General features: G+C 36.5%; 1 protein-coding gene across 1 annotated transcript in view; it reads left to right on the plus strand.

Annotated features, from left to right (window-relative positions):
• The window catches only part of LOC117171427, a 201,874-nt gene that overhangs the window by 71,387 nt on the left and 119,880 nt on the right, over positions 1 to 10,607 (plus strand). The window lies entirely within an intron of this gene.

Here is a 10,607-nt window from a genome sequence, read left to right on the forward strand (position 1 = left end):
TCACATTCATAGGAAAGGGAGCAACAGTAATAGACTACATCTTGGCTGAAGAAAGAATGCGGCATATGATAGGGAGTATGAAGGTAGGGAATGAGATAGAGTTCGAGCACTTCCCGGTGATAGTTACACTAAGAAGAGGCGTCAGTAAGCGCGGCAGAGGGAGAAAGGAAAAAGGGTGCGAACGAAACACGAAAATGGGAATCTGGGGGGTAGATAAATTAAACGAGTTTAAACAAAAGATGGAAAAGGAGAAGGTTAGGTATGAAAAAGAGAAGGGAATAGTCTCGTTAGTTGAAAGGTTGAAGGGGTCCATTGAAAAGGTAAAGGATGAGCTGGGTCCACCGTAACAAGTCATACAGCCGTTGAAAACATAGATTTCTTGAAGACGATGTTCGATAGACGAATCATCGAAGAAGGGTAATGTCGATTGGTGAAATTGCATACTGTAACGGGTCAGAAGAATCACTTTTAAATACTCTTTATTGTGCCTGAACTATATTGCAGGACTTCTTTATTATAACAGACCTTTGCCGGTCAAGGGTGCAAATTGGACTGATCACCCCGTACAAGGGAAACAGTGGCAACTGGTCCCTCCTTCTAGGACTCGACGAGTGGGGAGGATGGAAGATCCTTTGACATTCTTGTTACAATACCATGCGCTACTAAAATAAATAACTAATAATTCTTCACAACGAATTTGTGTGTCCTTTATATCAATTAAAAAAAACAACGTTAAAAAACAACCTTTTAGAAAATTCATTTATTTTGTTGAAAATTCATCTTTTTGGTCGTAAATTAATTTTCTTGCTTATAAATTCAACGTTTTTAAAAATTAAAATGCAACTGTGTAGGTCTAAATTACTCTATTTCGATTAAGGATTTAACAATGTGGTAGAAAATTAAACTAGGCTTCAGTTGTAAATGAGTTTTTTCGTTAAATATTCATATTTTTCGTTTTAACTAAACTAATTTAATAAAAATTAAACTATTTTTATGAAAATTTAACTGTTTCGTTAAAAATTAATTGTTTGGATAAAAAATAATATATTTGTTTTGAAACTTAATGTATTTTGTTGAAAATTCGTGTTTGTTAAATCTAGTTTTTTAAAGATTTACCACATTGGCTTGCAATTTAATTTTGCTGATGTTGACATTTCGGTTTTTTTTGTTTAAAATTACTTTTTTTTGTCTGAAAATTGCAACTTATCCATTCTAGCTTAGAAACGGATTCTTTATAAGTTGAAAAACCAACTGTTTGGTAGAAAATTCATAAAGTTTGTTAAAAATTCGTCTATTTGATAAGAAAATTAACCTTCTTTGTTGAAAATTCAATATATAATTCGACTTCATTAATTTTTTTTCGAATTTGTATTTACAGACATCCCTGGTGGACCGAAGGAACCGACTTGAATATGCGATTATTCCGTGACCTTCTATAGGGAATTTGAACGTAGAATCCGAATTTCAACAATTTAAAAGTTTATCTTGCTGTTTTTTCTAGTTTTTTAGAAAGGAACCGAATGCGAACCCAATGGGTCTTTACGGGTATTTTGTGGATGCTCCACTCGATTCCTTCGGTCCGCTTGGGATGTTCTCGATAAGACATTAAACTATACTTCAATTTCTAACATCTACAATTCTAAAAAAAAAACATTAATGCACATTTTTAAACATAGCTAAATACTGCTGAGATATAATCACTTCCCATTCCCTCCCTTCTTTTAACGCTTTCTCTACCACTCCCACATACCTTTCTTTCTCCTTCTGTCTTTTCACCTTTATCATTCTTTCATACTCCCTCTTTGTTCTTTTGAGTTCTCCTTTTTCCACTTCCCCTTTCCACCATTTTCAGCACAGGGATATTTAAATGTATTATTTGAAATAAAGTCTTTAATGATAAGATCGATACAGTTCTCCCAACGGCCATACTGTTTGATTAAACTTATAAAATTATACATTAATTAAAATAATTGTATATTTTTAATTAATTTTTTTATATTTCATCGAAAGAATTTTTTAAAATAAAGATATCGTTATCGTTTAAGATAAGATGTTTGATATTTTTTATTAAAATATATAGTTTTTATTCAAATACATAGCTCTTTTGTAATTTTTCATATTTCTACAATTATTTTTTTAAATAAAGCTATATTTCAATTTTAAGATAAAAATTTTTATGAAAATATATAGTTCCTATTTGAATTTTAACATTTCTGCTATAATTTTTTGAAATAAAGATATCCTTCTACTTCAAGATAAAATAATCCATATTTTTTATTGAATCACATAGTTCTCATTTAGTTTTTTATATTTCTATGATAATTAAAAAAAAAATATATCGTTTCCATTCAAGATCAAATGTTTGATATTTTTGATAGAAATAACTAGTTCTCAATTAATTTTTTATATTAATACAAAATAATTTTTAAAATAAAAATATGATTCCAGTTCAAGATGAAATGTTCGCTATTTTTAAATTAAATTACATAGTTTTCATTTAATTGTTTTTATTTCTAATTTTGTGAAAGAAATTTCAATGATAAAGATATGGTTTCATTTAAAGAAAATATATCCGACATTTTTATTGAAATACCTAGTTCTTATTTCACTTTTAATATTTTTGCAATTTTTAAAACTACAATGTCATTACATTGTACGGGAAATGTTCAATATTTTTTATTAAAATACAGTGTTTATTTAATTTTTTATATTTCAATAAAAGAATTTCTTAAATACAGATTTCGTTTCAGTTTAGGATAAAAGGTATACATGATAACTTCTTCATTTGTTTAAATTACACTATTATTTTGATTAATAATTCCTTTTATAATTTTAAAATGTAATTTATTTTTACACTTTATAAAAATAAAAAAACCGGTAGAACCGTCACTGTTGTACCGTGAGCCATCACTTATATTTTATATCTCACAAACAGCTCAAACAGTAATTAATGATGTTAAATATAATTATTTTACATTTATACTAGCTACTCCCAGAAAACAGTGACTCCATCCTTTACAAACGTTTTTGGCTTCCACACAATATTTTGTTTAAAAAATATCCCTCAGACACGCCATGTCCGGGTTTTCTTATAAAATTTTCCTTTAGGATGGTTTTATGCCGGGCCTTTACATTTTCTTAACCTTTTGGCACGTAAAAGAAATTAAATTTTTCAGATTATCTGTCATTACCTGACGTACATCCACAGGGGCAATACACCGTGTTCAATATATTTTACTTATTTTATTTCTAAATTTAATATGAATAATATTTCTTAATTCTTACACGTTGACTTACAACACAGAAAACCGATTCTCATTGTGAAAATCATCGATAAAATTAATGTTGCACCATAATCTTTCCTATTCTTGCCATATAAAACCAGAGTAAATCAGTAGCAAATCTGACGGGAAGGGCAGAAAGCAGTACCGAGGTGAGCTCTGAGGGAGGCGTGGAGACTTTGGAGGCTTCACCGGCAAACCCACCAACGGAAAAATTGAACAAGGCTGATACTAGAGAGAAGTGGGTGGGAACTAGTTTATAGGTAAAAATCAGGGTGTTGAGAGCAAAAGGTAAAATAGCAAAAGTAGTTTACCAGAGAACATAGATTGATGGTTTAGCTAGTTTGGGAGGAACTCGAGGTTGAGTTACGTCTGATAGGAGACAAGGGACGGCGGAGGCAAATACATTTCGAAACAGAAGAAGAGAAAGAACAGACAGCTGGTGAACTATGTGTGATGCAGTGGAATTTTCAGGGCCTGGAAAACGTGTTCAAGAATCGTAGTCTATAAAAGGGAGCTGAAGTAGTAAAGATCAAAGAAATGTTTATAGAAGAAAAAATAATTTTTCTAAACCATCGATAGCCTGGATACAAATTTTGTTTGTTACAACAAAGCACCTATCAAATAACACAACAAAGGCAGAGGGCTGGTGGACAGATATCAGGCTTAAAGAGAGATCTGTAGGCGACATGATATGTGCAGGAGTGGGAATATGGTTTTCTGTTGCAAATAACTAGTAAGAATAGTGACGATAATTACATAATTATTACATAATACAACAATAAACCATCAAAATTGAAATATCTTTTAGAGAAGTTATACGATAAGATCCAAAAATTAGAGGGATCTCCTGCTAAAGTGATAATGGCTGGTGACCTGAATGCAAAAATTGGAGTTTGAACAAGGAGTAGCGGATTGTGACTCAGACAACGATTTGGAAATATAAGAAACGAAATCGGAGGATAAGGAAATTAAGGATCGTGATCAAATTTTATTACGCTGGTGTGTGGAGAGAGCAATGATCTTCGAATGACAAAGGAGTAGGAGGTGAAGAAGGGAAAGTAACTTGTATAAGCCATGGTGGCGGGCTTGGTGGAGTGCTGGAACTGGTAGTTGTGAAAATGGAGGAGATAAAGGCTGTACCTGATTAGTTCATTGGCTTGTGTATAACGGCAAAAGAAGGATCGGATCACCTACCAGTATTCTGCAAACTAAGATGGGGATAACAAAATCTGGAAGGATAAAAAACAGAAGAGGCACGGATAAGCTGAAATGGCGAGAAAACGATGCAGAGCAATTTAGAGAATACTGGTTGCGGCTACGAAATAAACGGAGTAAAATAAGTCAGGACCCAGAACATAGATAGAAGGATTTTACTGAAGCAGTCAATAAAGCGGCCAAAGCAGCAGGCATGATAGCAAAAATGGGTTCTAGTCATGTCCGCGAAGAAAGCTAAGACACAGGCGAATATAGGCTATTGAAAAGAAAATTGATCAAATTACTGCATGAATTTAGGAAGCAGAGAAACTGGAGTACCTGAAATGCAAAAAAGACAACTAAGGCACATCTGAATCAAGAATTGGCTACATGAGAAGCAAGAACAGGTGAAAAAAGTAGTAACACTGTGTGTTCAGATGGCACATTAATTTCCCTCCTTTTTTTATCATTCAAGTAGCTTAAGCAAATTAATTCGACTGCGAATTCACGACCGGTTTCGGAGTCTGTCTCTCGCAGTGATTAATATTTTAGTAAAGTGATGTGTTCTCAATTTTCCTTCTTTTGAATCTCATACCTCTAAACTTCTTACAAAGCTTTCTTCAGCACCTAAAAATACATCTTATTAGTGTTTTATAATTTAAATAAACTTAAAATTATAGACAAAATTGGTCGTTCGAGCCAGATATTTTCTCTGGGATTGCGCCGAGGTTTTTTTAGTATTATGTTGAATTGATTTTTGAGGCGATGTAATTCGCTTCTACCTCGTCAAATTTATTATCCACAACGTAAGAATTTTTAGCGTACTCCGGATCCGATAATATAATAAAACGCTGGTCGTAAAAGTTCGACCAGTATTTTTCCAGCGTAGCCAGTCTAGTTTCTATGCATGTTACAGATTTCATTACCGTCTCTCCTTGTTTCTTAGTATTGTCATAGAATCGTGTAATTAGCCCCGCTATCGCTAGCTGTTTATCTACAGGTGACGTCATGATGACTTTCGAGCGAAAGAATACACAGTACACTTATGTTAGGTATGCACTATATACACAACCCGACAAGGCGAACGATATTCGCCTGTTCAAAACAAAACAAGTGGTCACTACACATAGGAAGAAAATCGTTTAATCATATGATTATTTAATATTACCGTCATTTGCTTGTTTATCACTTGGCAGTAAGTTAAGTAGCTATCTACTATATCTGAACTCACAAATGCTCTGATATTCTCCATAAGTGAGATAGCATAGGCTGCTTTTGAGTGAGCAAACAACTGTAAGCGTGTGAAAAAAGGGAACGAACAGATGATCACTGTAATCCACTATAAAATTATGTGATTAATATGCATTAAGTTTATTTAATCCAGCTCGAAGGACCAATTTAACATAATACTAAAAAACCTCGGCAAAATCCCAGAGAAAATATCAAGTAGTAGAAACATAATTAGTGTATTACACTGTTCAGAAACTTCCTTCAAGCATTTACCCTCGCTCCCGCTTCCAAAATTCAGTGTTGAGCAACTCGAATGGGAAACTTTCGAGATATGTTCAAATTAATGGTTCACGATACTAGTATTTGAGATGTTCAGGAACTTTATTATTTAAAAAATGCACTTCAGGTTAAGGCTGCAGACCGTTTAAAAAATATGTCAATTAGCAGCGCTAATTATAAAGAAGCTTGGACAACGCTAGTTAGGCGTTATGACAACAAACGCGTTATCCTTGCGGCTCATATGCATAAGCTGCTCTCCTGTCCTTCAGCTTCAAAAAAATCAGTTGACGAAATCTTACGTCCTCTGGATGCCACAAATGAATCCATTCGTGCGTTTTCAAACACGAGTAGACCCGTAGATCATTGGGATGATTGGTTTTTTCATTTGCAAGCGCATAGAGAATGTCCAACGCTTAGGACTTTGTTTGAAATGTTTACGTGGAAACCATGATTCCAATTAATAGCCTTCAAATAAACGATGCTTTGTGTGTTCAGAGAAGCATCATACTTTTGTACATGATGACACTCAGAAAAAAATGACCAGATGGTGAAAATCGATTTAACCAAAGAACAACCATCTTCTTCGGGTTGTTCTAGATCGGCTAGTAAATCTTCTGCTTCGGTCAAACATCTGACTTCCAAACCTGAGCGCAATAATACAAAGAGCACTTTTGCAACAGCTTATATAAAACTGAGTTCCTCTAATGGAAATTCAATTCTTGTTATGGACTTTTTTGATTCAGGGTCCGAGCGCGCATTCATCACTGAACGTGTAGTTCAATAATTGAAGATTCTAAAAAACACTGTGATATCTCTTTAAATTCGATGGGAGATTCGCCACTGGGACTTAGGAAAGTCTCGCCTTACAGCAGCTTCGGTCTTCCTAAGGAACAAGAAACGATCTCAAGAGATCCTCAGGCCAAAGAAACCTACAACAAATTCATAACAGAATACCTTACTTTAAATCACATGAGGCCAGTAAGCAACCATTTGATAAATTCAGGACAAAAGCTTCAAAAGGATATCTGGTTAATTGTGTCACGTTGGAGAGTCTTCATGTACGTGTTCACGGCCAATATCTTTAAAATGTTTCGTCAAATAAATGTAGACGACATTAACTGTAACCTGCAGAGAATAGTTTGAAGACCAGAACCAAACCAAGACCTGCAAGACTACTGTCTCACTACTGCCACATACGCTACTAGGGCTGCACCATTCTTGGCTATCCGTACCTTGAATCAACTGGCAAGCGATGAGCAGCAACGATTTCCATTGGGTTCGAAAATATTAGAGAAAAACACATACGTCGACGACATCTTTGCTGGCGGCGACTCAATTCAATCCGCTGAGATCAAAAAACAAGAACTGATTTCCATTCTCAGCTCAGCTGGAATCACCTTAAGACTGCTTACACTTTAGTGTCTCGTTATCAAAAGAGCCAATAACTTACATTTGTGACTCTATGTGCTGTACCCAGAATAATCCTGTTGTGAAGACATTCAAGATTCAATATTCCGCGATCACATTGACGGTGTGAGATGTAGAGTCGCGGAACAGAATGAGACGTTTGTATCTGCTTCGGAGCGTATCCTTTATAGATGTCATATCCTGAATGCGTCTCTGTGGCACGCCCAGATATTCATAAGTCTCTCCAGTACAAAAGAGTCGTATAGCGCTTCTGTCGACGAGCTCAGGGTCTTCAGGGATGCCATTAAGTTTTACTCGCTTCAAATAAACTTTGGCGCATTTGTGTAACCCAAATTCCATTCTAATTTCCTTAGTATATCGTTCGACAATCCCTAGAGCTAGATGTAGTTGTTCTTTATTTTTAGCATAGATCTTAAGATCGTCCATGTAAAATACATGAGTGACCTTGTACTTTCGATCTGCAGGTTTGCCGCACAAGTACCTGTCGGAATGGCGAAGTCCTAGAGATAGTAGCAATAATGTAAGGCAAAAGAGGAGTGAGCTCTTGGTTTCGCCCTGAAAGACACCTCTCTGAAAGGCGACCTTGTTATTTGTCACACGATTTTTTCCATATGAGATAGTAAACCTGGGTTTCTGAAGTGGCTTTCCGGTAATCAATCCAGGCCATCGATAGGTCACGCTGGTAGAACGCTGCATCTTTGCAGACACATATATTGATGAGCAGTTTTTCCCGACATCCTGCTATGCCTTTCTTTAAGCCGCGTTGTTCACACATTTCTTGCCACACAGGTTTAATTGCCCGAACAATCCTATCATTTAGGATAGCAGGGAATATCTTATACAGTGTGTTCAGACAAAGAATTGGCCTGTAATTATTCGTCTCAGCTAAGTTGATGGGTTGAAGGAAACTTCTTCCACCAGAAGGTCTTGATACCATCTGGTCCCAGCGCGGAATAGTTCTTCATCCCTCTTACTACTTTTTTCATCTCCTCGGTAGTGATGGGTGGGAATTCTTCACCAGGTGTTATGAGGGCATCAAACATCTCCTTGAAGTTATTATGTTGTCTGAGTCTTCGTCCAGTCTATGCTGCACTTCGTAGACTTCTCTCCAAAATACTTCGACCTCCTCTGGTTTGGGCGGGTGCTCAGCAGTAACTGGAGGGTCTTGGAAGAGTCGAGATGGGTCGAAGCGAAAGTTTTGACTTTCTCTGACCTATCTATCTCACCGCTCTAGACTGTACTGTCTTATCCAGCCTATATTTATGGCGAGTTGAAGCATTCGTTTTTTGGTCTTATGATCAACCGTTGGTTTTGTTTTACGGTTTGCATCAACCAAAGCTTTCGCTGCATGATAAACATAACAATTGATATTTCAGAGGTCGGATTCTTCGGAAAAATGTCGACGATGCTTTTCATTCATTTCAGCCAGATCTTTGGGCTTGAGAGAAACCTGGGTGTTGATGTTTCTCCGGGTCATGAAGCATCGCTCTTCCTCTATCGGATGACTGCCCGCGGTTGGTCTTAGTTTTGCCTCTATTTCTCTGTTGCCGGTTTGTTCTAGCTGTGGTACAGTAGACGTTCCGCTTAGACAGCCCCTTTTTTGAAGTAGTTTGGCATGGTTACGCTGTCCTTGATGCGAAAAAAGCGATTGCTCCGGGTGGTCCTCATACAACAGAGCATGCAGTCGCGACATGTAACCCCGTTAAGGGGTCACACTCGCATCGTAGCAATCTAGCAATTCGCGATTTAGTCGCTCCGTCCACCTAAAGGTTCCGAGATTCCGTTAATCCATCGCATTGAATTTATCTTCATTGGCTCCCCCAGCTCTAGAGAAGACGGGGTGAAGGCACATTTCTAGGGCCAGATACTGCTATGAAGACATTTGCGTCACGAAAAAACAAAGATCCTTTAGATCTTTAGAAAATCTTTAGAAACGTCGGAAGAATGAAGAAGGAGAGCTGGATCTTCGAGGGCAATCGAATAGATATAGTGAATGAATTTTCCTATCTGATCTCCTGGTTCACTCTCAGAAACAAATACAGTATTCACGTGAGATAGGTGGCGGGGAAAACACAACAAATAATCAAAAATGTGTGTGGGGACATACGCGAAGCAGGGGTTTTAGATCTGAAATGGCGACTATACTTTATAGATGCAACGGTGAAGGCGGCCGCCATATATAGAGTGGAGGTTTGGGGCTGGTGCAGAAGAGAAGTTATTGAAAAGGTGCAAAGAAGATACGTGAAGTTGAGTATGGGTGTGGCGAAGAATTATATTATATTTAGAAGCTAGAGACAGGAAGAAATAGCATTAAGTTACAAACCCGAAGGAGCGCTGGCAAATTTCTGGTTAGGCTTAGTAAGCTGGAAGTAAACAGATGGCCTAGAAAGTGCTTTCGGGCAGAATTAAGAAGTATAAATAATAAAAACCGATCCAATTGGGGTAAGGTATTAAAGAAGGCTCTCAATAAGGCAGGAGACGGCAGGCTAGTAAATATTCTCTATGACGGACTTCCAACAGAAAAGATTGAGAGCGCGCTCTCTTTACAGGACAGAATTATGGAAAAACAGGAACTGCAAAAATGTTGTTCTAGGATGGAACAATCCAGCTTCTGTAGCGACTACCGAGAAATAAAACAAGACACGGACTTAAAAGAATATTGGAAGAGGGCCAACATTAAGAATGGGCAAAAGGAATCCTGGGCTAGGTGGAGATGTGGCAGTCTAGTAACGAAAAAAAAGAAAGGCTTCGCGAATCCTAAGCCTCAAAGAGATTATGAGGATATTTAAGACAACTGATAATGACTAATAGAGAGAGTAGCGAGGAATGAGTCACCCGAGTCAGTGGAGAAGGAGGCTGCTATGACATCTGAAAGAGAGACTGGAGTAAGAGCTGTGCATATGATTATGTGAATTGAAAAAATTTTTAAAGAAGTATGATAAATCTATTTATAGTGTGCATAAAATAATGAATCAAAACAAAAAACACCACCTCTGACCTTCACCTTGTGAGTCCGACACAAATTGTGTAGTACGGATTGTTAATTTACAACAAATATTATGGAGAAAGAAAATAAGGCAATGAGATACAGCGATATCAGTATTTGTAGTCGAAAATTCAAACCGTTTTAGACGATGAGTTTCTGCTACCTCTCATGTCATACGTTTAAAAATTAAAAATTATTCCTTTCTT

Source organism: Belonocnema kinseyi, chromosome 4, assembly GCF_010883055.1.
Source record: "Belonocnema kinseyi isolate 2016_QV_RU_SX_M_011 chromosome 4, B_treatae_v1, whole genome shotgun sequence".
In the NCBI taxonomy this organism is placed as follows: Eukaryota; Metazoa; Arthropoda; class Insecta; order Hymenoptera; family Cynipidae; genus Belonocnema; species Belonocnema kinseyi.